The sequence below is a fragment of the Ooceraea biroi genome, chromosome 12, assembly GCF_003672135.1.
Source record: "Ooceraea biroi isolate clonal line C1 chromosome 12, Obir_v5.4, whole genome shotgun sequence".
In the NCBI taxonomy this organism is placed as follows: domain Eukaryota; kingdom Metazoa; phylum Arthropoda; class Insecta; order Hymenoptera; family Formicidae; genus Ooceraea; species Ooceraea biroi.
The window spans coordinates 6,998,904-7,024,516 of NC_039517.1; the positions used below are offsets into that span (position 1 = coordinate 6,998,904).

At 43.7% G+C, this 25,613-nt stretch overlaps 1 protein-coding gene across 6 annotated transcripts in view; it reads right to left on the reverse strand.

Moving 5' to 3' along the window:
* LOC105284176 (AF4/FMR2 family member 4) overlaps positions 1-25,613 on the reverse strand; it is a 194,653-nt gene that overhangs the window by 112,911 nt on the left and 56,129 nt on the right. Inside the window, exon 1 of one of the 6 annotated variants that reach the window (XM_011347506.3) lies at positions 8,757-10,022. The exons of the other annotated variants lie outside the window; for them this stretch is intronic. The gene's annotated coding sequence lies outside the window, so the exon portion shown is untranslated. Of the gene's footprint in view, positions 1-8,756; positions 10,023-25,613 lie in introns of those variants that run through there. 6 annotated transcript variants of the gene reach the window in all.

A 25,613-nucleotide genomic window follows, 5' to 3' on the forward strand; every position in this document is an offset into this window, starting at 1 on the left:
GGTGACCAAAGAATATCCTCTCTTTCTCTCTCCCTCCTGCTGCCGGTCCTTTTCAATTGCGCGATAAAGGATTATTGCGTTATCGACCCCACCCGCCACGGAAGGATCGTCTTCTCGACCAGCCAATAAAACACTGTGGCCATGTTTTACGAGGGACATCAAGCGCGTTGCTTGGCTCTTTCCGCTAGGCTCGCTACTTTGTAAACGTCAGACGAGCTCGTATAACCGCGAGCCCATACAAGCACCTTCGATGTAATTTCGTCGTCGTGATTTAATTTCTCGCAAACGCGACAAATAATTCGATCACCAAAAATAATCGGATAAACATGATGACGTTGAAAATAGTCGCCAACGTCAAAATCGATCTGAATCCTCCCTTGATCCACGCCAAGTTTCTCGAACGAACGATGTTCGCTTTCTCGAACGTCTTCCAAGTTATTTTTGTAAAATAAAATAATAGTAATGTAATAATAAAGAGAATATAAAAGCATTGAGAGAGAAATAAACGTTGAAAATGTGGCACGCGATAATTGCACGCCGATGACGATGCAGGCAATCTTGTTTTCATGCGATGTACAGTGCGGTGAAAATGGAGTTCGCTAAGGAGAGTCGGTTACGACACTTCGGCGTGACGAAACGTACGACGCTTCCATGGAGAGAGAGAGGAACTCGATACGGTCGCACGCGCCGACGTCAGCGTTCGAATGTCAAATAAACGTGACGATTTAATGCGTAATCATTTTTCCTATGGTGATAGAGAGAGGAGAAGCAGGAGGGAAAGAAGGGCAGCGCGAGAGGAAGTAGCCGATTTTACTCGGGCCCGTTACGTCAACTTGACTCGCGACTCGCCCGTGATACTGCAACGATGCGATACGACACGCGTGAAAGAACAACGTACGTGGATAGCTCTCTCGTTTCTCTCGCGAGATCTCACATCGGATCATACGTGAACTCACGGCACGACTTCTTGTGTCTTCAGCAAAATCAAGTCTGACAAGTCTAACAAAGTAATAAAGAGCCACTCGTCTCCTTTTTCGTTTCTTTCTCTCTCACACACACGTGTTCTTCAAAGAACCCGTGCGAGCGAATACGCGTGAGAGTCCGCACGGCACGCTTACAGCTCGCACATGTGCACGCACGGTGCTCAAGTGTGATCGTACGTGTAGCGAATTCGACGTGGCGGACTTCGTTAACCACTCGACGAGCGCTGAGAAGAGAGGGGACGAGCGTTCCGGTTAACGCGAACTAGGACTGACGACGACGTCCGTTTAAGACCGCGAGCGTCGTCGTCGTCGAGAAACGCGTGTCGCTCACAGTTAAAATAGCGAATGAACAACGGGACGCTAAATAGCTCGGTACCCGAAGCTTCGCTCGGCATCCTCGGAGTCGATTCGAATTTGGTAAAAATTTCATGGCGCATCAAAGTGCTGTCCACGCGTCAACAACGTCCCGATAATTAGCATACGGAATTAAAATCTCGTTTAAAATAAAATTTCCTCCCCTCTCCCTGTCACCGTTTCATTGAAACGTGCGAGAATAAAAGCATCCCGATACAAAGCGTTTTAATGTGACTGGCACATCGACGTTCTCTCTCTCTCTCTTTCTCTCAGCAATTGTCCATAACATCCCATAACATTCTCGATAAAGATGCGAGAAGCTGGACGCGACCGCGACGCGAGAAATCAGCGATCATCGGCGCAGTTGCGCCGCGCAAACAACGATAGACCGTCGAAGGAGGAGACGGTTGCAGCGAATCGGCGAGAAACAACAGTGACGACACGAGTCGGAGGAGGAGCGGAGGTGAGGATGGTGCGAGGGACGGACGAGTTGTCGCGGTTATTTTGAGCGCGGCGCGAAGGCTAAGGCGGATTGCGCGCTTCGCGAATTCCCGACGATTCGACGGCCTCTTTCTTCTCGAGCGTTTTGTCGCTGCGCGTCTCGTTCCTCCCCCCGATTCGCCGCGATCTTCCTTCCGCCACGGTCGTTGCATCCCGCGCCACAACATTATTATTTATTAAGTAACAAATAGCCGGTTTAAGAGACTAAATATATGCGTCTCGTTGCAGATATCTCTGGCGCCAAACTTTCGTTGTTTGTTCGGCTCAACGGTCTCGCGTTTCGAGTCAGAATGAAATTTCGAGATAACACATCCTCGCGTTTCTTGATATTTAAATTGAAGCATTCAACTCTGATCAGAAGATATTTACCAGAGAGTCGGATGTGTTATTAAATATTGAAGGCACCTGACTATTCTCCGGTGGTTCATCGCGAACGGAGATGTTATAAATTTATCCCCGAAACTCCCTTCGCCACGCGTCAATAATACATATGCTGTCCTAAATCGATTTTTATCGCGCGTACTGTGATCGGTCCCTATCTTCGAGGGTATCGATGTCAAATGGCGGAGACCCGAAATAATCCGAATTAAATACACGCCCGTGGCAGCGCCGGTGACGTGAGTCGAGGTAACGTGTCACAGAAGCATCGGAAATGGATCCAATCTGCTAATGACACAGATATTACGCGAGAGATATCGTTCACGGCGCACGCTCTCTTTCTCTCGCACCCCGTTGATCGGCACCGAGGATGAGAGTCGACATTACAACGGATTAGCGAAATCATCTTCCCGTTGAGTCACAATCGGCGGACCCCGATGACTCGGCTTCCATTGACACTGACACACTGACATCGTTTCGCACGGCGGCGGTAGGACGCCTCCAATGCGCGGCCTTCGAAAGCCAACAAGCAGCGTTACAACGTCGCCATCATCACCACCGTCGTCGTCGTCGTCGTCGTCGTCGTCGTCGTTGGCGTCGGCTTCGTGGCTAATCTCCTTGAACGTGTGTTATTAAGAAGATTCAAGCCAACGACGGATTCACGTGTTTCGCGTGAAATTAAACCGCGACCTCGCGAAACCCGTTCCGCGAGAACGTCGTCTCTTAGAAATCCATCTCGCAGCTCGCTGGAACATGCGGATTTTCGCGAAACACCTATTTCGCTGGTTCTCTAACCGGAAAATCGACCGTCTTATACGTGGAAGTGGCCCAAGACACTCCCACGACTACGCGCGCGTGTGTGTGCTTGTACAGATATTTTTACGATCGCGATTCCACATTCGATAACAATAAAGGCCTCGTAATCGTTATCTAAAGCGCATGTGAAAACCGTAGAATTTTTTCCAGTGTCACAAACTCCGTTATTCACAGAATCGGATTACTCGCTTTTAGAAAGGATTCCGTTCCAATAATGGCGAACATCGCCGAGTTCTCTCTGATTTTCCATTTTCCCAGTTTTTTTTTCCTCTATACAGACACGCCATAGCGCATAGACGTCCGTGCACAGAGAGGCTCCTGTATCAGCTATCGTCGTGAAGCAACGTGAGAATATGGAGTAACCGTAGGATATATATTTCTAAATTTCAGTTATTAGTACATTAATAATGGTGTTATTAAATAACTTCTCCTCCCAATTAAATTTCCCTCGTTGCGAAACGCTCGCAAGCGCGAAAACCGAGAGAAGATTATCATCGCTGGCGTCACCAGGATTTTATCCCACGGTTTTCGAGTAGTCATACGACGATGTTGAAATTTCGGTCACCTCGAGTTCACGGACGGTATCACAGCAGTACTTTCGACAGCGGTCAGACAATTTCGATTTTCTTCACCAGCCGCGTTGAGAGCGCATCTAGCAGCGATGCCAAAGAGAGAGCCACGAGAGAAAAAGAGAAAGAGAGAGCATGCAGCTTCTCCACCTCGGCAAAATTGAAGTCCGCTTGCTCATTGTCGACACAATCGATTACGCAACACGTTCTCGACGGCGACACGCGGTGACGCGCTGGCTTCATGAATACGATTATGAGCAAAACTGCTTATTGCTCGCGAGTAGCACAAGACGCACATCGTCCTCAACGCTGGAGAAATCGAGCCGGGAGAAAACGAGCAAACAGATCTCTGCAGCAGCAGCAACAGCCAGGTGCGAGGCGATATCTTTCGTGCACGTTTATAGCAGCGAAAAGTTTTGCTAAAGTACAATAGCAGCACTTGGTCGGTATTACTAAAATGGCTCGTTCACAAGATGGATTGTAACTCCGGGATCGTGGAAATTAGCCGGTATTAATCGAATACGGGGATATTACTCCGAAACGCATCGTCATTCAACGCTTCGCTTTCCGTCGCTTTCGCTTTCGCGGAACTGTTTTAATTATCACGCACTTACGGAATAACGTAATGTAATTTTTTCGTTTCGCGCTGAAGCGACGCGGATATATCCGGACATTATTAACGCGTTTATCCCGCCTGGTCTCGTTTTCGAATAGACTTCACTTCGCCAATGAAGTTCGCGACGAAGTGCATTCCGCGAGTCGCTCGGAAATGAACTAGGTCTGTATCAGCTTTATTACGAAGCCGTAATTTTATTATCGAGTCGAGCCCCGCGGCAACACTTTGCGCACGAGTAGTAGGTCCTCCTCCTCCCGCCATCGAAGATGCCTCGGGCTCCCTCCTCGGAAGCCTCCATCGTCCCATCGTCCGGCAATAACGACATTCTTCGGTACTTTTACGACGACAGGATTTTTCCCGCCGTCCCGAACTCTTTTAATGGTCACCATAAACCGCGCTGTGCCTTTTCTCGCGTGGACTCTGAATTTTCTGCGAAACGCACACGACAGCAGCATATGAAGCCGTCCGTAACGCCAATAAAGTGTACCATTCCCTCGTCACGCCTTCTCCCTTCCCACTGAGCGGGGACCGAGGTGTGTTGGCTCATTTCCCTGCATTTCCCTTCCAAAACCCAAGATCTCGTAAATCAGTCGCACGATCTTAAATGCCGAGTGACAAAAATACCTGCGACCTTGGCGAGAGCAAATTTCACTCGATATATTGTTCCCGGTTTCGCAATATCTATCGGTTTATGAATTTTCGAACAATCTGAGTCTGTATTCCGGATGTAAAATAACTTTTCCAATCAGAACTGAATATTAATAAAGATGAATAAGAAAAATAAAGAAAACTGAATGAGAATAAAGATTTTAAGAAATTAATTATTAGAGTGGATTCATCTAGGTCATACTTTCTTATCGAAAGCTAAATTATTTACTCTTTTCCTTTAACTCAATTAACGGGTACAGAAAGACGATACACACTTTCGATACTTCGCGCTATAAGAAAAATGACGCTGGTAATGACGTCAAAACCTCCGCTCAGTCGAATATAATGAGCGGCTACGATGCGTCTAAAAGCGTAACTGTGTTAAAATAAAAAGTAAAAGTCTATACCGATCCTTTCTATCGGACATTATTATTAATGAAAAATAGAAGATAGACGAGATTGCGTCATATATCGAGTTAGCGAAGCGAGAAAGTCCAAGCGCGAGACAGGAAACGAGAGGTGTGGAATGGAATATTAAATTAAGATGAAATTTCAAGACGACAGATTACAACAAATTCTGCTTTGATCCAAGATGCTTTAACTGTAAATAGACCTACTCAATCAATTTAGAAGTAAATTTACAAAGCTCGATAACAAATAAAAGTTATTTGAAAACCGATGTCAAGATTAATTAATTCTTCGATAATCACACGAAAAGAGAAGACAGTGCGAGTATTAATTCGTAAAGGAAAATCGATAAAACATAGCAAAATTTGTTGCATCCTATTCCTCATAGTTTATTCGCATCTCACATTGCATCGGGGTCTTTGACCTCGCGTTTTCATGACGTCATTGAAGAACATCCTCCCCCCTGTGTGGCGTGCACCGAGAAAAACGTGGCCGAACGCGGGGAAGATTCATCGTCCTTGGACAACGATAAAGTCTCGGGAGAGAAAATCCGGGACACGCGGCCGGTTCGTAAAATAACGAGATTTATTTTATGGACAGAGATGGATCGGCCGTAAAACGTCGCTTGCAACGACCTGCGACGTTTTTCCTGCTTCTTGCAACACAGTGGCTCTCTAATATCTTTGGTATTTTCTTTACAAAGCGGCGCGATTTTGTGTTCGTTCACGACGCGACAATCGATCTACGCAATTCCCGAACTTATATTACAGTAAGAAATATATAAATAATTAACATTTCAAGTTTAATCAACGTTGCAAAAATTACAAACGCAGTAGTCCACGTACGCAACTTATTATCATTTTATATTACTTTATATGTAAAACGATATCAGTGTGAATATATTATAAATATATGCATGTACATAAAATAATACTAACATTGAAATATCCAGAAAATCCTCGTTCGTAATGCTATACTGAATAACCAACTGCTTAGCCAACTATTATAAAAAGCTACTAAACAGGTAGAGCAGGACACTCAAAAGTCAGGTTCAAACAAGCTGACTTCAACTGCACAAAAAAACCGCACGTGCCTTTGAAGGCAAACGTCAAACTAGCTAGGATAACTGATTTTCGTCAGAGACATTTCCTATTTTTTTCTAGTTTTATTGCTTCTCGTAAAAGGTACGAAACGGTTACATCGATCCGCCGGTGATTTTGAGCGAGACAGATTCGCTGAAACGGACAGGAAATCATGGTGTGTGCATCGGTTCTTAATGGATTTTCCGACAGACTTTCTCTCCTTTTTAAGAAAATAAGATACAAATGTATACTCGTAAACTGAATCGTTAGCAGCGCTTATAAATTGTCTTTAATTAGAATCGCCACCGAGTTTCATTTCTTAATGGAGTTGCTAAACGAAATGAAATAACAAAGTCGGGAGCAACGGCTTGGTAAATAAGTGTACTTTGCTACTTTATTTCGTAACAAGTTCAAACAAAAGAAACACCAGCTTCTGTACGGCTAAAAATTTCCAGATTTGCAAGTTAGATCCTATTTCGGGATTTAACTGTTGGATGAACACTGCGTTCAATGCCACCAGCAATTTGTTGGTCATTCATAAACAACGGACATTAAAATTCGAGGGAACACTCGACGCGTCGTAACTTCGGTCGCTCGATGACGTAGTGTTATTGCCCGGTGACGACACGCCGGCAAGAAAATTGCTTTCTTCGCGTACACGGCTTTTCCGCAAAAGCACACACACGTGATTCATAGAGCCTCAACTGTTAGATAGTAATGCCGCGAGATGAATCACAAGGTTGGCGCGAACAGCATTGTCTCCGGCGCGCATTTCGGGACACGGTTTTTGTCGGCCAAATTCAGCCGCGGATCAACAAAGCGGCGTGTCACATCGAGTTTTTGGGCAATAAAATCAACAACATTGACATTTATACTTAAATTTAGGAAACAAATAGATTCTAATGGATGAGAAATACAGAGATAATTTTTAATACGGCGAGAGAGAAGAGAGAAACGCTGCGAATCCGCGAAATATTTATAATATGTTGACCACTCTGTTTATGTATTCCATGTTTCGCAGTTTTAACGAAACGAGTTTGATGCCGCAAACACGTCGTTTTGAAGACGATGCAGTGTTAATGGAGACGTAAATGCTCATGAAGCATTTTATAAAGTAACCGATCCATCGCGAAAACACTTGCGCAATATTAAAGCGAGACGCGAGAAGCAGAGAAATCTAGATGGCGACGATACTCACGCGAGCTCCGTTGCGAAATTTTCCGCGCGTTTCCCATCATCGGACAATTTTCACGGCACAAGAAACAACTTGTGCCGAGTATCAGCGGTGCAAAGTACATGTTTCATTGCGATTATCAACCGATCCGCATCCGATGATACTCATCGAATGCTAGAACGAAAAGCGCAAATCGCGATCGGAGGCGACCCTGACTTTTTGAACCGGATCGATCATCTCGAGATGATGCTCACATACGCGCGACAATGTCGCACATGCTACCACTACATAGCTATCAGATGACTTTTAATATCTACCGATAACGATAGCGAATTATTTATAACTCGCGCTGCTGCGAGATAATAAATTATTATTATATTATATAACTTGTAAAAAATAAAAATTGCCACTTAACGTGGCGCGCGCGATAACGCGATTGCCACCGGCCGAAAATTTCATTGAAACAAGTGGTTTCCAGACAGGCCGGGGATGCGCCAAGCTACCGCGCAATTCTTCCGCGATCATTCGTGCGTCATTCCGCGAGATTACCGAGAAATCAACCGCCGCAGCTGCCCGCTTCACGAGCGACGCAGGGATCCAAACATTTTCGCGAGATCCGACCGGTCGTGCAATTTCTGATAATTATGCGTCATCCGGGCTCTTGACGGATCATTACGCAATACCTTGTCGTGCACGAAATGAAACGACTCGCCGTCGAGTATGTGAGAGTTGATAAAAATCATCCCGACAAAACAATTTCCGTTATCCCTCGTAGCAAACTGCACAAGCATCAACCTCCGAGTTAATTGTTTAACGGTTACACAACGTGTAATCGATAACTCTCATTATCCCCGTTACATGTTACATTATATCATCGCATTCAAATTATCTATCCAAGTTTTTTGGGTGATAAATATTCGGCGCATCATTGTACATAACTGACAAACTGTTAATCCCGCGTCGCGACATCACCGACAAGCTATTGACAAATTCTCCGTCAACAGCGAAATATTTCCGAAAAACAAGAACGGAATTGGCGCGACGCGGCGGCGGCGGTGCGATGCACCACCACGATAGAGTTACGCCGCCGCAATGTACGCCGATTACACGTCATTTCGCAATAAACGCGCCGCGGGTTTACCAGCTGGAGAAGCCAGCAGAGACGAGGGGTAAGGGGAGAAGAAAGAGGCGGCGGAGGAGGAGGAAAACGGAAAGAAGGGGACTCACCGTGCGTTTCACGAGCGAACGACGCCTGCTGTCGTCGCGCTGACCGAGGGCGATCCTGACGGCGGGTTATCACTACGATCACCGGGATAATCACACGGGACACTGGTCAACAATGGCAACAACGACGAAGGCACTCTCATTCTCCCGGCGAGTTCCCGTTACCGATCGCGCCGCGACGACGACGTGACGTGACGACGCAAGAGAGAGTGCGGCACGAGGGGAGCGGCTAATCCAAGAAGCGCGCGCTCCTACTCGTCGCAAAAATCCGAAACAGGGGAAGGAAGCAACGGGGAATCCCTCCCGCGCGCGGGAACTCGCCGCGACGAGGGAAAAACCTCGGCACGCACACGCTCTCGGCACGTATCGCGCGCGCCTTCTCGCGAGGGAGGACCGTTGTACCGAGCGGAGAAGTGGAGAGTGCGACACTCGCGCGAGCCGACGCTGCGTTTCACGCGATTATCTCTGCGCGTTAGCGCACACAGCCGTACCGGCGCGCGTGCATATACACCTTCACACACACATACGTACGTACGACGCGCACGGCGGACACTACTAGGTTCCGCGCGAACTGAACGTCACGTCGGTCTACCGCGAGGAATTGACCACGAATATCGAGACGAGGTCGGCGACGATAATGACGACGACGTCGACGACGATAACGACGACGATGGTGACGACGGAACGAGGCGCAGCACAGACGGGCGCAGTTGCGCACCAGACGATGGTCGACGAGAAACTGGCACCTTCCGGTCGGAACGGCGGGAGGACGCGGGACGGACGCCGAGATAGACGCGCACGCCGAGCGAGATACACACGTACACGGGCGCACGGACACACGTACGTATACGGGCGGCGGCGACGACGTCGACGATGCATGCGCGTGTGGGTGTTGTGTATGTATCGGTATACGCGAGAGAGGAGCGAGCGCGTGTCGGAGGAGGAAGAGCGAACGAGGAAGAACGAAGAGTGGGAAAGAGGGAAGGAAGCGAGGGGCAGAGAGGAAAATCCGCGACACTAGCGACCACCGTCACGGGGACGGCCAACTACCGACTCTTCGCTCTCTCTTTCTCGAGAGAAAGAGAGAGAACATGTGCATGCCGCGAGATCAGTCGTTTTTCGTGTGCGTGCGTAAAGTGCGTACGTGCGTGCACGAAGAAGCAAAAAGAGAGAGAAGGAGAGAGAGAGAGAGAGAGAACAAAAAGAGAGCGCGACGCGAAGATTGAAATGGGAGAAACGGCGAGAGGGAAAGAACGAGTCGCAGAATGAAAGAAAGAAAGGGAAACGCACGGGGAGGGACAGGGAGGAGGGAACGGAGAAGGACGGGAGGAGTGGGAGATTATCAAAATAGCCGCGCGCGCAACCTACTCCACGTCCTCCTACTCTCTCCGCACCTCCACCACCTCTGCCGACGCCGCCGCCGCCACCGCTATTCCTCCACCTCGTTCGAGCGACGCGACGCGACGCGACGCGCCGCGCGGAAACCGCCAGGCGCAATGCCGACCGATATAATGGTGGTGGACTATCGTGACGGTCTCGCGAGCCGCCACTGATGGTGGTGGTGGTGGCTCGTGCTGGATGTGGTATAATACACACGAGTTGGGAAACGGGGTGAGCCCGGGGGTAGAGAAACGGAAGCTGTCGCCGGTCGCGTCGCGAGTTGGGGCGGAAGAAAATCTTCCTGATGTTCTAACATTGTCATCTCGTGACGCTACACTCGGATTTTGCAGTCGAAACTCGTCGAAAAATAAAAATAACAGACTCCAATGAAGTTTAAATGCGATGATAAATATTTAAATGGAAAGATTTTGCAAACGAATTAGAATTGAATTAAATCAATCGAGATCCATTATTTACTAGTGGATTGGTAGAAGAAATGAATATCACAAAGCGACCGAGATAACACGTGAATCCGGATTATTTCATCAACGTGTAATAACGTGCGTTAACGGAGGTAAATGTCTGTGGAAATCTTGCCAAACAAGAATCGATGCGAATCAATCCCATTAACAGCGTGCGCAACGGAAAAAGCTCCATTAGTGATGGACCGCATCATTCTGCATCCGCGCGGCGTACGCGCTCGCGCGTGTAAATAATTCAAAGCGGATAACTCACCGTTTCAGCCGAGTAACGATTAATCGTCGTTTATGAGTAATAAGCGCGCTGGCAATTTGTTTTCGGATATTGTGCGTGTGCGACAAGACACCCCGCATTATGCGCGCGCGCGCGCGCGCGATCGCGTAATTGCGATAATTAACATGTCGCGCGTAATGTAACGCGAGCGCGGAAATAACTCAGCAGCGGCACGAAAAATCGCTCCGCTGCCGATTAATTCGTTCCTTCTGCCCTCTCAAGAGGAACTCTAATTGCGCGCGGTTCATTTTATCGCGCGAGCGTACCCGCTAATGTGCAAGCTGTGCGGACGGAAAAGCTTTCCAGCGGCATCGTCGGACGCAAGAGACTTCGATTTAAAGTTGCCGGTTACGATACAGCGGCAACCATTGCTCCCTTTCCTCCCTCGCGGCTCGGAGTACATAATATCGCGTTAAACTCGCTTTGAAATTCGAGACATACTCATCCGCCTCCACCTACGACTAATTCCCGGACAAAGCGCTTTATGCAGGAAAGCAGGACCGACACGAAGCGGCGGCGGCGTCTGTCAGTTTCGGCGAGCGGTTGACTGCGAAAACCGTCTTGCGTACAATGCACCGGATCGATACGCACGCGGCCCCGCGCGCAGCGAGCGCGAAAATAATCGCGTCCGCATGCTCGACGGGGATCAGACGAAGGCGTCCGAATGAAAATGGCTTGCGTCGTTAAAAGCGGCGAGTTTGTCAGATTCCGATTTAATCGAAGAGAACAGCAGAAAGACTACAAGCACTAAAAGTAGAAGTCACAGATTCGAGTAAAACCAGACTCATGAAAAATGTTGCTCTTGTGCACGTGCATCCGCTCTGAAATATTCTAAAATACCCTGCGCATTGATCCCGTACATGAAAAATCGTAACGCAAATAGCGACCAGAGTTTTCTGCAGTGCAGTTTTTTCTCGTGCAACAATTGAGATCATAAGGATCATTTCGAAAACGTGAAAACACACTTTACAACGTGTTATTGTAATAGATGCAAATGTATGACAGTTTAGCTTCCACGAATATCTTTTCTGTCCAAAAAGAATTTAAGATATTTAGTGTAGTAGTATCGTAGTGTAGTAGATTGATACTCCAGGTCGAGATTCGAAAATTAAATATAAAAATATAGAACCAAAACCATTCAATAACCTATCCACGCATTGTATATCAAATAACTTTCTATTTCAACGCAGAAAATCCAAATCTGTTGATTTGTCTGTCTTCATGAACGTTACATGTCAGCTGAGTTCAGTCCACAGTCGAGCCACTGTAACATCAAGATGTTATCCATCCCCCTAATGATACTTTGGCGTAATAGTACCTAGCATATCTGAGAATAAAAATTGCTGCGGCGGTACTCTTTTCCATCATCAACATTATACGTATCAATGATCACCTAATCTATTCGCGTAAGCCGTCTCTCTCTCTCTCTCTCTCTCTCCTCCTCCTCCTCCTCCTCTTCTCGTCGAGCGATAAAAAAAATGAAAAAAAGAGATTATCATGGTCCACAATCGTCCAGACAGCCGGCGGGCGGTTTTATCACGCAATGTAATAATTGCGAAGGGGCCACTGCGCCCGTTGATGGTTCAGAGCGTTTCGAGTGGAAATCGCACGGACGAAGTAACTCGTCGCCGATGGCACCAGCGGGCGAGCTCGAAGCCAAACGCCATCAAGCCGCCGTCTGTCAATCACTTTGCTAAATTGGCGTGCCGGGGAAATCCCGGCGGTTCCGCCATTCGGCTCGATCTCGCGCGCTGACAATCGCAACACCCATGGTCCATCCGGTGACTGACTGGTGTGCTCCGACCTACACCACGGCTTTCGTCGTTGTCTATCGAAGGGGCGAAAGCGAGAAGAGGCGCAGGAGGAGGAGGAGGAAGTGCAGGATGATATTCGGAGGAGAGAAAGGACCGGCGTGTCCTCCTTTGTTCTGCGGTCTCATTATCATTTAGCATCATCAACTTGCAATTTCTACGTTAGCACTTTATGTCTACAATAACGCAGTATTCTGAAATTATATACATTTTCTTTTTAAATTGCTATATTAGAGATATTCTTTGATGAGTTAAAATGATTGTCATGATTTTGTCAGCTTTCTGAGATATTCTACTGATTTATGGGTGTTTTCGTCCAGCTGCGAGATCTGTTTCGTGGTCTTTGAATAGTTAACAACATGAGGCATTCGTAGGCGGAAAAGAGGATATGGTGTCCGAGACGAGAGAAAAGGGGACTGTACCGTGTTTGCTTATTCCCTCGAGCACTTTCCTGATTTATCGCGTTTGTTATCTACTAAAGAGACCGATCACATTTCAAATTATCGCATATGTCGCCGAAGAAAGAAGCAAGATCCCACTACGTAGATAAACGTATGACAGTGTCGCGAGATAGCAGTTTTATCAAATCGTACAGTTGTCGATGACAGACAAGTGACACAATAACAGCAAAATTAATCGTGTTGTTTTCAAGAAGACCGCGAGGATCGTATAATTATAATTTATATACCACAATCTCTCCAATCTCACAATTAATGATATTATAATATTCTGTAAAATCACTTTCTCGTCGTTGAGAATAATTTACACAGCCGCACAGATTTAATTAATCGCAATTATCTGCTCCTTCTGCAGATAAGAATGATATGCTACGCGTCATAAAAATGACGCAAGGTTTCGCTAAACAATGTACACTTTGATAAATCTGTCAGTGTTTTTCTCCCCCTTTAGCAGTAATCAAGTTTTTATTTAAATGGAGGATAAAGGCTTGACCCAATTAAGACACGTACAGTTCTCCCTGTATCGTTAATCGTAACCATTGTTTATCACTTTTATTAGATTAGAAGATTCTAATTCTGAAATTATCAGACGAGACACGAAAAAAAGGGTGAGTCGTAAAAATTCACAGTCGGTAAATTGCGCGAAAATTTGCGGAGCTATTATATTCGAAGCACCGATGTCGTGAAATTGAATAGCGATTAAGAGAAATGCAAATCCGCGTTCGTGCAGGAAGAGAAAGAGAACGAAAGGAAGAGAGAGAGAAAGAAAGAGAGGGACACGGAGAGAAAGCAGACCGTGGGAAATCATATTCCCGCGAATTAATTGATGGCCACTGATTTATTCGTCGTCTTGTCGCAGTAATTATCGGACGGCCAAGGGTGCTTCAACAATTTTAAGGGCAATTATTTCACCGATGCCATAAAGTCATAAAGAGTTAGAGGTTATTAAATGCCAGCGATAAATGGCAACGGTAGCATCGCAAGGAAAAATTTATACAGAGTGTCCCGCGATTCCGCGAGTAACAATGTATCTCCGTTTTTCTAGAACGCGATGATTTTTCTAAACAATAAATATAAAATATATATATATATATATATATCGACTTTTTCATTTTACTCCTTTTCTCAACAAGTCTTCGTGTCTAATAAAACATTTTGCACGTTCAACGAGAAAAAGAAAGCACATGTTAAAAAGAGAAAATATTGGAATTTATAAAACGCGTGTTTCTCTTTACAAAACCCGTTCGAATCGTTTTCATGAGAAGAAGCGTTCGAACTTTGCGCGAACGACGCGCGCGATTTCTTTCTCTCGCCGCTGGTGAGTAAGACTTGGAGTAATAATAGAGTCGCCGAAACCTAGATCTTAGTCAGTGGATTATTTTTATCTGTACGCCGCGCGAGAGCGGGACCAATCCCGTTTGCCACCTAACGCATTAACACGTGGTAGTTTCTGGTACGCAGCGGTTTATATCTCCTCTCTGCCTCCTCCGACCTTGGAGTTAACTAGCCACCTGATTTGACAAAGCGCATGGCGGATACGGTCAGGATCTACCCAGCGAGACGATTCCGATACGGCAACGCGCTTGATAACGACGATGATAAAGCAACAATCCCAAGGCTTGGTCGCAAGCGATTATGTAAAGGTATACATATTTTGAGATAATATGCCACATCAAATTGCGCAATTTATGAATTAATTTAGATGAAGCGTTATACAATGATAAATTGAAACGTTATATATGCACCCTCAGAAAGGATTTCTGATAACAAGACGAAAAATATTCTTGACTAATTTAATCGTATTACAAGTATAAAAAATATGAAAATAAAACAATTTTTAATTTAAATCAATAATTTCTATTCTTCTCTCTCGAATTAAATAAGATTGTCTTACTGTCTTGAGACAAGAGTAACATATACAAATTTATGCTTATATATTGTATGTAGAATAATTTGATATTAGCGCCACTTTATAGTAGGCTTTGTCGATGTCGACGCATCATTTTCTCACAGTCGCTCGTCGACTCGGCGCTTCTGCGTCCTTTATTCCGATAAAACGGCCAATATTTATGTGTTGCAATCGAAAATCGGGAAAGTGTTTCTGTTATTTACAATGAATAAGTGCAATACTCTACAAGAAATATTAAAAGATATGGAAATGTAAGTAAGTATATACAATATACTTACTTGAGAAATAAGATTCGGGATAAGACATTTCCATATCTTTTAATATTTCTTGTAGAGTATTGCACTTATTCATTGTAAATAACAGAAACACAGAAACACTTTCCCGATTTTCGATTGCAACATATAAATATTGGCCGTTTTGTGCAGATTCTACAAATTCTCTTAGAAGAATAGAATAAGATGTCTTTTAGATCTCACAATATTCTTAAATGAAGAATATTGTGAACTTGCTACAAATTTTTATCTAAATCCTTCTGAGAAAATTAATGAGATAGCACCAAGATTATTTTAATGTAGATTTTCGAATTTTCTATTCAAGATTAAAATATGCTTCTTTTCAATAATAAATATGATTGTGGCTATAGCGATCTTATTTTATGATAGATTAAAGAGTAATAGCATTAAGTCCAGAAATCTTTTCTGTGGGTGTGGGATGTTACAGAATACTGCCGTATTTTCGCACTTTTCTTTAGCTCCGTGCATCAATCTGAGAAATCAACTTGGCAATTATTCAATTGCCTCTTTCTCTATTTAACTCGTTGGCATGAAATAAATTAACAACAGCTGGAAGTGTTCTTATAGTACATCTTCAACTATATTATTCACGCAATAAAGATTCTATCAAAGCTTTATCGAAACAACTACATCTGCCTTTACTCGACAGATCTCTTTGATGCCCATCATCCTGTACCATCGCGATCGCGTCACAGGATTCGCGGGGAACCGCATTATGACGTGCGCGAGCTGAAAGAGCCGCGGAAACTGGGTATTCTGTAATCACGACGAGAGTTCGCTGATCAGTTAGCGCGAGCTGTGTGTCCATTTTTGTTGGCCGGACGCAGAGTTCGTCAGTAAAAAGATTACGGCATGATTGTGCGGTCGTGTTCCATTGCCCCAGATAAGCTATCCCTCCCATTGCACACGCGCCTCCTCCTCTTACCTCTGATACCGCGACTTTTAGTCCGAGGAAGGGCAGAATGGCCTCTTACGTTGGCGAGAGCTTAGGCGCAAACGCCATCAGCTACGTGTACACATAAAATACTTCTCGTCCCTGTCGCGACAGTAGCTCCCTCCCCCCCCCCCCCGACTCTCCACCCGAGATATTGCCGATACTTCTCGAGGTTGCCGTATAATGGGAGACCACGAGCGAGTTTTATGGGGTCGCTACGGAATTGGATGAGTTGAGATTTTACGCCGGGTTTATCGAGATAAATCCCCAAGTTCCTACGGTAAGCGCAACCGGCAGTCATCTTGAGCGACTAATGAGATGATCCGCCACGATCATTACGAGATTACTGTAAATTCGTTTGAAATAACGTGACGAAATTTTGATAAAAATTAGCGAAGTTACTTTTGCAACGGAAAACGATGCGAGATCTTTTTAATGTAGAAACGTAAGAAAACGAAGAACGGACTTTAGATAGATTTTGAAATAAATGCCGCGAAATGTGACATCGTATAAATATGAGCTTGTAGAAAATGATTAATGCGAAAACGTAGTGAACAGAAAAGTCCAAATTGCTGTGTAATGTTTATGATTATGGAGAAAGTGCGTCGAATCATTTCTAGTTAATAAAATTGATTTCGGATCGGGGAGGCATTTCCATGTACTAAAAAGGCGTAATTTTGCAACGTGAACGAAATTAGTTTCGCAAGTTGGACTACGAGGAGCGGTGTCGTAACGCGGGACGCATCAAAGTCGAAAATGACTTTCTCCTCCATTAACCGGAACGGTTCCCCGAGCGAGTATGCAGTAAGTTACGTTTCGGCGTGTGGACGCTTATGTCGCTCGATAAAGCGAGAACAATCACCGAACTTTACTCGTGTTAGAAACGAGTGATTTTAATTGGCCCCGCACGATACAATCTGTCGCTCCGTTATGAATTATTGCCGCGAAACTGCATTGCTGACTAAAAATCGCTACTCTACGAGCAATACGTACCTCAGATGCAAATTTCACTTGTCAGTCACATGGCAAAAATCTCGTGAAAATCCGTTGCAGAAAGATATACGTCAATATTGTTGCCAAACTATTTCAATTGTTTAACCGGTTATTTTCGAAAAATCCACGCTAAATCCACCGTATCAAACCCGAATTTAATCCAAGCTATAAAATGTTTCACTCTTAAAACACAAAGAAAAATTGGAAAATATCATATCATTAGGAAATTAACTTTATTCAAGATATTTTTTATAAAAAAGCAGTATGGATAATTGCATAATATAATATGTTACGATGTCTTTTACGTAATGAAAGAAAAAATCAAACGATAAATTTAATACTTTTTATTGAAATATACTACTTCGCATTGCCGAAAGCGGTCGCGCTGATGCATTTATATACGTCTTTCGCAGGGTGTTGTTTCCTCGTTGCGCCCGAGAGGTCGATAATAATTTGCAAATATATACCCAGCAAATTTGCTCACGACGACAGTGGCGGCGAGCTCGAGCTCGAGTTGGAAGGCGTGATACGGCGCAGCCTCTTATTTTACAAATTACGACGAGGGTTACAACACCGCGCGGTTGCTGAATATAGAGACGCGAGACACAACCCCATCTCGTTTATGCTCGGGGGACAGACCGAACCTCGTCGCTCCAACGCCTGGTTTAGCTCGTTTCATGGAAAGAGTTAATTTCACGTACAAAACCCGACAAGGCGCAGGAATAATTATATTCGCACGCATTTCTGCAGTTGCATCAATCGCAAATCATCCAATTTAATTGCGCGTTTTTCATTCTCGCACCGTTTCGATCAAGCTCTAAAATCCTTGTCTAAAGGAGACAACAATATGTCAATTAAAATTGAACTATATTTCTTCATAATTGCACCGATTAAAAAATTATTTATATTCTCATATTTTACGTGTGTGCACGATAAATCACGGCGAATGATTCACACCGCGGTATCGAAAATTCTCTCTGGGAATAAAACTTTGCCTAGCACGAGCTCGTTTCTCCCTACGCTCCACGCTGTCGATGCGTGATAAGAGATTACACAGCAAATATAAAGAAAGGAAATTATGTACTCGGCGTATTATCGTTATAATACACGCCTCGCCACGGGGCGCATCGTAAAGAGAGACGCGCCGCGTTACGGCGAACTCGGCCGAGTTCCTACGTGTGCATATATAGGTATACGTATATCGTGTCTCGTTTCGCCCGCGGCCGTCGAGAATTACCGCGTGTATCCGCACGTAAAACGCGACTTCTTTTTCACACCAGCGCGAAAGAAGTTCCACCGCCAACAAGATTTTCCACCCCCGCCGCCAACGCGATCGTGCGCTCGGCTATTTATGGGTTATCGCGTTATCGGTGCAACGTACGTAACGTTAACGACACTATATATTTATAATGGCACTGCGCCCTTTATCGGTCCCGGTATCACCCGGCGGCCAGCGGCACTCCGCCCCTACTGCCCCAGCACGAGCTCGCGCGCGAAGAAATAAGCTCGCAGGACCCGTTTTACGGCTAACTTCACTCGCGTTGCGCTCACTGCACACGTGCTCGCGCGGCACGCTGCAGTGCACGCAACCACCACGTGTTCTCTCCCGCGGTTGCAAGAAGTCCTTAATCAGCGATCTTCAAGACGATTAATTAAAATCGAGCCACCCCTGATCATTGTTTTTTATTATGTCCATTGTGGCGGCGGCGATGGCGTTGTCACACTTTTACAGCTAGCGTGAAATATTAGGGGTGTGATTTAGTTTTGAGGGTTGTTTTGCTCAAAAACGCATGTATTTAAATATGATAATGAATGAATACCTTAATCAAAATATTTTCCTTCGTTTTCTAGAACTTTTTCCCATCTTTCTGGCAAGAGATGGATTCCACCACGATAAAATCACTCTTCTTTTCAGTTGATCCATTCGTCGACGAATTTTCGCACTTCTTCCAAATTATCAAAGTGTGTATCCTCTAAAGCGTGTTGCATCGACCGGAACAAATAATAATCGCATGGAGCAATGTCCGGAGAAGACTTCCCATTCAAGCTCTAATAGTGTTTGTTTCACTGATAACGCAACGTGAGGTCGAGCGTTGTCACGAAGAAGAATCACTTTCCGTCGTTTACTCGCAATTGGTGCTCGTTTTTCGTCCAATGCTTGCTTCAACTTGTACAATTGGTGTCGATAACGATCAGCCGTGACAGTCTCGTGCGGATTTAACAGCTCATAGTACACTATCCCACCAAATACAGAGCATTACTTTTGAACCGTGAATATTGCGTCTCGGAGTGGATGTTGATGGTTCGCCTGGATCCACCCATGATTTTCTGCGTTTCGGATTATCAAAATAGATCCACTTTTCATCCCCAGTAACAATCCGAGACAAAAGACTCTTCTTTTTTTGCCTGGCGATCAACGAAATGCAAATGTTCAACCGGTTCGCAATGGCACTTTCCGATAATTCATGTCGAACCCATTTCCCTTCTTTCTGAATTTTTCCCATTTCATGTAAATGTTTCGTAACTGTTGTACGATCAACATTTAATGCTCTGGCAAGTTCTGAAGTGGATCGTGTTGGATTTTCGTCCAATAATGCTTGCAAATCTGCATTTTCAAGCTTTCTTGGTTGTCCCGAGCGTTCTTTGTCCTTCACATCAGTATCACCACTTTTAAAGCGTCTAAACCAGTATTCACACGTCTTAATTGATGGGGCAGAATCACCATAAGTTTCCACAAGAATTCTATAACCCTGAGCCGCAGTTTTCTTTTGATTAAAAAACAAAAGCAACGCATGTCGAAAATGCTGTTTCGGAAGTTGCATTTTTACGATGATATAAACACGACTGTTATTGCATATATTGCTATAATGCTACTAAATGTCATGGATAATGTCAACACTGTAAGAAACAACAGTTATTGGAAACAGCTATTGGAACAAACTGACACTATAGCCATCTGTTGCAAAACCCTCAAAACTAAATCACACTCTTAATACATCACGTTATTCTTCAGTGAGGAATTTATTACAATAATCAATATTATTACAATAATCTTAATATTAATTAAAAATGGCAGCTCACAAAGAGAAAAAGTATTATTTCAAGTTTTTTTGTAAATCCGGATTTCCTGACGATTGAACACGCACTTTCAAAACTCATAGCTCGAGAATGTTTGGCGCACTAATGGCCGTGTCACACTAGCAATTCGCGCCTGCGGATATGATTGCATCTTCGGTTGCGATTCCCCCTAGGCCAATCAATGGCAGACGCGAGAGAGGTCACTAGTTGGTGCTTACTGATTGGCCGAGGAGGAATCGCACTCGTAGCCGTGAGCCGCTAGTGTGATATAGATATATAGAGATGAATCAGAGATCAGACAACGGGTGAACAATTTCTGATTGATCAATCTCGTCGCGTGAGGTAAAACCGGAAGAAAACCGGAAGAAAGATATAAAAAAAAAAAAAAAAAAAGAAAAAAACGGAAAAATGAATATACATGATAATAGTCGATTTGAACGTCAATTCGAACATAAGATGATACCATTGGTTTGACCTTAAATAGTCGTTTGAAGGTCATGCGAAGATCACCTTCAATTTCTTAAATTGAAACCCCAACTTTTTATTGCAGATTCTTATTCTCCATCGAAAAGTAAGTAACTTTTGTCTGAAACATTTTTCCGAAAAATGTCATCTTATGTCCTTAAAATGTCCTCAAAACTCATCTTGAAGATCATTTTAAGGACATAAGATGACATTTTTCGGAAAAATGTTTCAGACAAAAGTTACTTACTTTTCGATGGAGAATAAGAATCTGCAATAAAAAGTTGGGGTTTCAATTTAAGAAATTGAAGGTGATCTTCGCGTGACCTTCAAACGACTATTCAAGGTCAAACCAATGGTATCATCTTATGTCCCCCTCGAAATCGTGACATGTCTGTCTGAAACATTTTTTCGTATCTCTTTTAGTTTTTTAAAAATCGACTGTATAAATTAAAATGGGCCACCCTGTATATATATCTAACCAAGAAATCCTAGCAGACTATAACTCCGTCAAAACTAGTCAAAACCACATTAAAACGCAGCGTAAGATAACATCATATCCGGTTTTACTCTATGGTGACACGTTGTCCGATCTCTAGTTAAGGATCTCTAGTGTGATGCGGCCATTAGGCTGCCAAGCAGTGAAATTGTAGAAGGGATACATAAGTTTATCTCCCCAAGCCTCAGCGCATGTTCCAATACCGCAACTTTGAAAATCGGTCCGGGTTACGCTAACCCAGTGCGCACTGAGGGTTAAATTATATACCGCAATATGTGTACGTACTGTGATAAACGCGTGTCGTTTATGATAAACGATGTTTTCTCAATGATTATAAGGCAGAGAATATGAGATAGGATAAGAATTTATGACACCAACCGGAGAGATGATCTTGACTTGTTTCGGAGCATGAAAGGCGCTTAACGTGCGATCGTCCATGGAATTTATGCCGTGGAATCATGCGCGTAAAATTTAAGAGCCGATATTACGCGCGATACGTCGACTATATTCCCCAACGGTACACGGAATGAATATATCTATGAGAGCATCTGTGAGGAAAAGGATAAATCTGTTGTTGCATTCACTATTTTCTAACACCACTCAACATCATCCCATCATCTTTGATTGTTGCTTATTATCATCAACAACTATGTTAATGGATTAATTCAAAATGTCATACACGTAGAAAACACGCGTGTGCTGCCAATGCGATGCTATTGCGAGCGGTTAATTTAGCTTTACGCGCGTTTCGTTGTTAACCCACCGTGCTGAGAGATTCAACGAGAGATCTCAAGCATTTAGATTTCCGTATTGTAGCTGACATTTAAATGTACAAGCAATGTAATACGCAGGGACGTCAAACGTGACACGTTCATTCGCGTGTAGCACAAAGCACATCAGCGTTACGATGCTGAAAAGTTAATTAAAGGCCGCTTGTTTCTAAACTGTTGTTGTCGCGATCAGCGGAGTTGCCTGAAGGCGCAACCTGAACGCGTTACCAGAGACTCGACAAAACACTGAAGAGAACCTCTTTTCGATAACGAGTGTCCTAGTTTGGAGCGAATTAATGGTACGAAGGGAAGAACGAATGTGCGATGAGAATGGTGCCGGGAATGCTCAGGGGTGAACCGTCAGTACGTGTGACCTAACTGCAAATCGATTATCCTGAATAATTTCGCGATGTTACAGCATCCTGAACATCTCGTGATATCACGGTAATTCTAGGCGAAAAGATTCTGATTATCGCACGTTTGATACATTAAAATCAAAGATAAAATAAAATAAAATATAATATAATATAATTATTACTATCGATGCAATAGTAGCACAAATTTAATATTAATGTATAATAGTATTAATCAAGTCCAACACAAACGCGCTTTATAAAACTTTACCAATCAATTTCACTAACCACGATTAAACAATGACTCTTTGTTCCATAATAACAAAAAAATTTCAATTCCAGCTTTAATTATATCTCTTTTAATTCCGGAGAGAGAGAAATGTTTGACAACATTTTACAATATGTAAAAATTCTACCGCGAGAGGAATGTGTGCTTGTACAAATCGAAAAATATCTCACGTGGGGCAGTTTGCATATTTGCGGACTTCTAAGAAAGAGCTCCAGTAAGATTCTTAAAATAGAAAGAATTTAACAAGTTCCGTTTCTCAATTTTATTGCAAAGAAATTTATCTTTAATAAGAATTCATCCTTAATAAAAAAGAAAACTAGAATAAGACGTTTCCATTTTTATCTCGCTACGCAACGTTAAAGGCGCAGATGCGCAATGTGAAAGTCGATGCTGAGAGTATCGCGAGAACAGCTTTTTTCCCGTACATTCCTATTTCAAGATCGGTCGAGGGGGAACTTAAGCGACCGTAATAAGCAAAGATGACGAAATCGGCATGGTGTTCCTCGCGTTTTCATAGGTTTCTCGTTCAACTAAAGTGCGTTGCGAAGTATTCGGTGCTTTTTAGCGTTAGCTTAGCCGTTAAGAGTTACTTAACGGCGAACTACCGCGAATGATAAATACAGAAATTGCTTTCACAACTTGCGCGAGGATCGTCTTGCCGAGGTCATTGATTCGATTCATCGGCCGTCGACCGAGTTTCCGCCGGTGGAAAAGAATTCTCGGAACACAAGGGACTCGCTACCTGCGTCGGAAAAATGCGTGCGACCTTGCAGCGTGACTTAAAAGGTGAAATTGCTCGTCCGTCGATTCTGTAGCTGGCGAGATGTTTGTGTGACGTTTTCGGGGTCGGGGTTTGGCAGGGGAGAGATGTTCCCAGGGTGATCCGGGGTCACCGATACGTCACTGACGCCGCAGAAGCGGGTACCACGTAGTGGTGAAGCGACGCGATTATGGGGGGATGAGTCACAGAAGATTGACGCCTTGTTTATTGATCTTGACGCAGATGCATGGCGCTCGTTACGATATCGGCTGTTTAGTGTTGTCGGTGTATCAAAAGTCGAAGACGCTCGGCTTTTAAACTTTATTACACTGAGGGTTCTTTGGGATAATTGTTTCCAGGATTTTCGGGGAAAAGGAGTCTCTCTGTTATCGAACGCGTAGCAAGTAGTATTTTTGAAGAATTAAGAGTCTATTCTCTTTTGAAGAGAATGTTGATTGAATTAATTAAAAACCCGTCGGTGGGTTTTGTCTTATTCTCGGGGTAAAGATAGTCGTCTCAGAAGCTAAAAGATTCTGCCATTAATTAAGAAATGAGAGAATTCGAGAATAGCGAGTGAATTCTATATTTGTTAAATATTTTATTCTTGTTTTACTCGAGCAAATATTGTACTCGAAGCTCGATTCTCAGGATACCTGATGTTGAAGCTCATTGTCTTTGCTAAAGAATAAGCAACTCCGGCTTCCCTCAAGGAGCCTGAAAATTTTATCTCGGTCGCATTGCACAACAAAAGTTTGTAACTTAAAAAACCCCATAAGGCAGATCTGTACCAGTTAGCGAAACTTGAAATCCGAGCCACTTGCCGCTCGTTCTCGGGAATGAATTTAATCGTATCACGAGTTTTATTTCCGAGCCAACTTTCGGCGACGAGAAGGAAAGCGGACGTGCGCGCGAGCGAATGATTGCGTGGTCTCTAAGCCGGTGAACTGTCGAAGAGATGAGCACGACGTTTAGGAATTTGAGGGTCGAACTGGCGAAGCAACGAGAACGTTCCAAATGCTCTCTGGTCGTCGCCATTGTTGTCGTCGTCGATGACGACGACGACGACGAAGGAGAAGCTGCGTAGGTTGCTAAATTATGGAGCAACGGCGTAAAAGAGAGCCAGGGGAAATGAGGAGAAAGAAACGAACGAGTGCTCGGGTCGTACGGTCGACGCTGAATAATTCCCCATGGTGTTCAAAGGCTTTAATTCGCTATCATGAAAAGCAGTGGAAATTTAGGTATCTATCATGTGAACTCGACATTTTTCATTGTGACACTTTATTTTATTAATTCTCTTCTCGCGCTTATTTATCCGCTTATTTTTAAACATTCATATATATATATATATATATATATATATATATATATACAGGGTGTCCCGGGTTTTAACCGACAAACTGCGGGAGCATATTCTACTAGTGGAAATAAGAAAAAAATTCTTATATCGAGTTTGCTTAGAAATGCTTTATTACAAAGTTATAAACCAATATTGAAAAGAAATATCAGATAAGTAACAACGGAACATAGTGTAGAATTTGGAAGGTCGAAGATGTTTATGTTACGTGTATTCACATGTATTCATGTTCACTATGTTGAAACGATTCAGTATGATTGTTACTTTCACAACAGTAGCTGTTAGATTTCAATCGTCGTGTCAACTAGCAATTACTATCAGAATGCCAAAAGTGTTTTCAAATAAGGAATACACTGATATTCATTTCGTGTACGGATTCTGTGACGGAAATGCACGAGCTGCCGTACGAGAGTATCGACGTAGATTTCCTAACAGGAGAGTACCAGATAGATTTAAAGCAACGAATTACTAATTCAGTTACTGAGATGCAACAAAATTTTCAGGAATGTCGTACCGTAACAAATTCTGTACTACGTCGATGTCTAGCTTGTATCGATGTGCAAGGACAACATTTTGAAATGCGTCACTAAATCATTGCGTAGATAATTTTTATTTTTGTGAAAAAATCCGTTGTTACTTATCTGATATTTCTTTTCAATATTGGTTTATAACTTTGTAATAAAGCATTTCTAAGCAAACTCGATATAAGAATTTTTTCTTATTTCCACTAGTAGAATATGCTCCCGCAGTTTGTCGGTTAAAAC